Source organism: Stegastes partitus, unplaced genomic scaffold (assembly GCF_000690725.1).
Source record: "Stegastes partitus isolate 25-593 unplaced genomic scaffold, Stegastes_partitus-1.0.2 Scaffold1164, whole genome shotgun sequence".
Lineage (NCBI taxonomy): Eukaryota > Metazoa > Chordata > Actinopteri > Pomacentridae > Stegastes > Stegastes partitus.
In genome coordinates this window covers 14345-19225 of record NW_007578895.1, presented here as the reverse complement: position 1 = coordinate 19225, position 4881 = coordinate 14345, and positions in this window count along the sequence as shown.

Genomic DNA, 4881 nt, shown 5'->3' with positions numbered 1-4881 from the left:
CCCCCCCGCCACAACAACGTGCGGCTCTAGTGTCGTAGAATGCCGAGGCGCACGCTGATGACCTCACGTAGTGCGACGGAAAAAACCTAGAAAAAAAAACGACGAGAGTGATACTGTGCAAGCTGCGGCAAACACACAGGATCGACAGCATTTTTAACTTCTGGCAGTCTGCTGTGATAATTCTAATAATTGTCATTGATTACTACGATAGGGATCATCACCGTCATCGTCATTATTTATTAATGAGTTCACCCACATAAAGCTCAGTTGTTTATCCTTTTTTTTTCTTCTTTTTTTAAATCTGTGAATTCAGGTTGACATGAATGTAAATGAGACTATTTTTTTGATTTGAATCTTTTTGTTTTTAATTTAAGTGGATTGAAGATGAATAGTAATGTCACATAGTGTAATATATGTCTTATTTAAGTCCAGTAAGAGAGCCGGCCCAGGCATTAAGATCATCACAGTGAAGGATCACCGTATACAGTATATCCGGTCAACGAGCAGAACAGGGAACACACACACCAACACACACACCAACACACGTACACACTGAAACTCTATTGATGCCATATTTGGTGCTAGAAAAGGGAATTCACCATATCTACGACGCAGACTGCAGTAAGACTTCTAGATTAGCCAGAAACTATCTAAACCACTCACGCCACAGGCTGCAGTGCGGCTCTATTAACCTGGTCGTCATGCTTAGCTCATGCTGCAAAATATCACTGCTGTCTATATCCGTAGTTTCCAAGTTACGGCTCGGCGTAGAGCCGAAGTTTAGTCGAGACCGAGACGAGTCCTCGGGCCGATCCGCTGCTGCTGCTGCTGCTCAGCCTGTGGTCTTCCAAACCCTTTAGATTAACCCGAGCCACAGACTAGATCAAGCGAAGAGCACTTAAGACTAACAACGTACTACTGAGAAAAAAAAAAACTGCGAGGAAACACTGAAACATGACGAGGGAGACGTCGTTTGTCTGGGGTCCACTGCTGAATCTGCAACGCCTCGCTCGTAGATTTGCTATTTTAAGGCAGCGTGCATATCAGTAAAGGAGATAAATAAGCCTCGCTGATCTTTTGCCCTTATCAAGCAACCGTCCAACTGCCAATGAGGTAAAGGGCAGACGGGACATTTTCGACATACGTCCAGGGAGCCGAGCTCGTTTCTGCCTCTTGGCGGACTGCAGGTCTCCCTTGGCAACAGGTTTACTGCCCACTGTAGACCCACGAGGCTGCTGAAGATGCTGTTGTTTTCTTTTGTTGTTGATTTTTTGTTTGTTTGTGTCGTGTTTTTTTGTTTGTTTGTTTTTTAACAATCGGAGTACACTGAATTATTTTTTTTGTCTTAATGCACTGTGAAGCGAGGGAGCGGTTCTCTCGACCTGTGAGGTCAGGGACGTGTGCTGTAGATGGCATCACGATTGGATGGGTTTTTTTTGTATGGCAGGGAAAAAAAAGAAAAGAAAAAAAAATTACACACATATATGAAATATATGTAGAATGCATATGAAGAACTTCAGCAGAAATGCACGTCATATCTGAATATTGAAGGAGGAGAAAGAGACTAGGTCGACGAAGAGGATCAATCAATTGAGGTCACGAGTTGAGATCGAGTAGATTCCACTCACCTGTTGTCTTGGGGAAAAAAAAGTGTTTTGTGATCAGAGGGCGGGATGCTGGGGGAGTGTTAGGTGTCCAGTAGCAGATTAAAGAGACTGGAACAAATTCTAAATTCAATTTTTTTCTATCGCAGCTGTGTCTTTTTCACCTCAAATTGATAAAGTACTGCACATCCAATGGGCAGATATTCAGCTCTGACAGGACTATGGCCGAATGTAAAATGCCAAAAAACAAAAAAACGAGGAGGGGGTGCATTTGATTTAACAGCCTGGTGAGGGGAGGGAACACCTCTAAGACATTTTGATTCAAACCAATCTGACCCAAACAAACAAAGACAGAGAAATCCTCCACCGTGTTACTGAATGTGTCACTCTCTGTTGGAGCGCCAGTGAGGGTTTATCTCCGCAGCTTGGTAAGGAGGCTTCTTTACTCCCATCTAACACCATCCACACTCTCCTCACCCTCCCACCCGTCCTCAGTTCTCCAGCGCACTCCCATCCTGACACACTCCCCTCTCCTCCTACCACATCGCTCCATGGGTGACTATGTCTGGTGTTACGATCAAATGCATGTCTGCTGCTTGCCCCGACAAACAAAAAAAAAAAAAAAGACGACGCCACACAGATATCGAGTCTCTCTGGGTTTTTTTTTTTTGCCTCCTCGGGGGGAGGGCAGCCGAGACGCCCTGATGCAGAAAACGAACGCACCTGCAGAGGTAGCTGGCAGGGCGCAGTGCACAAACACTCCTACCTGTAGTCTGGATCAGTGCAGAGAAGCTTTTTGGTTTTTGGGGATTATCTTGTTGCACAAATTGTGAGGGAGTATTTTGTCTTGACTGGATTTTTATGGCCTCAAACAGGAAGGAGGAGCTTTTGTTCCACCGTGGCGCCGTACTGTGCTGGTTGCACGGTGAGATCTGTTTTTGGACTGGACGAAACCTTTTTTTTTTTAAAATTAAAATGTCAAGGATTAATTAGTTTTGTGTTCCACGTGTGCTGCAGCACAGTACGTCGGCGGCGGCAAAAGCTAGTTTACTTTCATCCAAGACGGGACGGATTTTCTTTTTCATCTCATTAATTAAACCTTTTGTTTTTTTGTGTGTATGTATGTGTGTTTTTACACAGCGGCCAACCTCTTTACTTACCCATAGGGGATTGAAAATGTGACAAGTACTGGAAGCAATACATGTAGTGGCATGTTGTGTTGTCCTGTCCCTTATCCTCCGTCTGCTGTAGGGGCTTTTGGATTTACCTGTAGAGTAGGTTTACATGAAGTAAGACGAGTTTGTTTGTGTTTTAATTTGTGGAAGAAAAAAAAATAATGCTGCTATTTAATAATAACTGATGATACAAGGTTTAAAAACATATCGAAAATCTGTCCTTTTTTAGCTGGAGAGGCTAGTTTCCAGTGGCAGTGGTGATACATACTCTGTGATAAGTTAATAATAGTGTAATTCTAACCTGAACAAAGTGTGCCAAAATAAGAGTTAAACTGTACATGTTGTTGATTTCAAAACCACATTAGGGTTAAAGAGGAGACATACTTTTATATTAAGAAAAAAATGTGAAAAGTGCCAAATGAACCATATTTATAATTAAAACACGTAGGAAGGGAGCAGCTCCCGCGACACTTTCTTAAGATCTACGTAGACTCTTAACGGACGAGAAGCGCCTCAGTTTGTTTAAGTCCTCTCTGTTCCTGCCACAAGAGGAGCGGCCGCCGCGTTAGCCAAGTGTTAGCCCGTCCTCTGGGGAGGGGAACCGCGTTTCCCAGAACGCAACAGCACTCTGGGGGCGACATCAATAGAGCGATAGGTTAGCATTAATTAATGCTGAAATAAAAAAATAAATAAGATAAAAAAAATGTGACTAGATAGCATTCTTAAACACAGCCTTTTATAGTTACGATGAAGATGTATTTTGTGGAAATAGATGTTATCTTTTTTGCACGTCTATATTGCATGATATCAAAGTGAAGCGTGGACACAAAAAAAACAAAAAAAATACGGGAAAAAAAAAACAGAAACAAACTGGAAAAAAAAAAAAATTAGGCAGTGTGTGTTGTTCATTTTTCGGAGACAAACCTTTGCATGCCGATAAGGGTCGAGCATTTTGATATTGTTTTACACGCGTTCAAGCTGTTCGTCGTTTCTTCGATCGCGTCGAGTCCTCGGATCTTTGATTTTTACACCAGGATGAGTATTTTAAGTTGTCGAACCTTCCTCAGAGGGACACGAACAAAACTCGAGAACAAAAAAAAACCTATTTTGCTACTTGTTGAGCGAGCTTGGACTGAAAAAAAAAAATTTCAAAACAAAAACCAGTCAGGATTTAATTAGAAATCGAGACTGAGACGGTCCATGAATGTACTCACCTCCTCCATGAGTTTGCATATCACTCTTCTGACCACCGGCGTGCAGTCGAGGCTTTCATGTGTTTCCGTGTGTTTTCTAACATGACTAACCCTCGACGCGCCGTGTCGAGCTCTCAGTACAACTCTGTTGTCTTGTCCTTTTGGTTTTTTTTGGGTTTTTTTTTAAACCCCCTCCCGCCCCCGACGCTCGGAGCTCCGGCTTGTCTTGTCATTGATACGCACCTTATGCTGACCTCGAGCGTGACGTCGGAGCATCTGTGAGAGATTGAGAAAGAGGAAACGCTGCCCCTCCTGCGAACGGCCTCGCTGCAGAACTCGGGACAGATTGTGTTTCCTGCTCCCATCGATATGCAATCCAAGGCTCTGATCTCGGGGAGGGAAGCGTTGCCAGCGTGTTCTCAAAAAGTGGTAATATTTGTCGATGATCCCGCCCCCTCCTTCCTTCCTCTCTCTCTCTCTCTTGTAGTTTAATTAGATGCTTCATTGGCTTTGTTTTGCCAAAATCTCTCTTATTAGAGGTCACATCGCTCCCGGTGACACGTTTGCACTAAACCTCCTGCTGTTTGTGTGCACGGCAGGCCGAGCCCAGGTGTGCGCCGGGGGGGCGGGGCTCAGTGTGCCAGACTACTGTAGATGTGTAGCCTTACTGTAGGTCAGCTTTCTGTTGTTGTATTCTAGCCGTGCATGCTCCTCTCTCTCTGTCTGCTGCTTCCTAGGCCAGCTCCGTGGTGTCTCCAGCCAGCTAGTCGTGTTGACTCCATGTTTTTTTTTTTGTTTTTGTAACTGTGATGTGTAGAGGAATGCAAACTCTTAACCTGCTCGCCAGGTGACCTCATCGCTTCTCAGTGGGTGTGCGGCTCTTCGACATCAGTCCTCCGCCCCACCCCC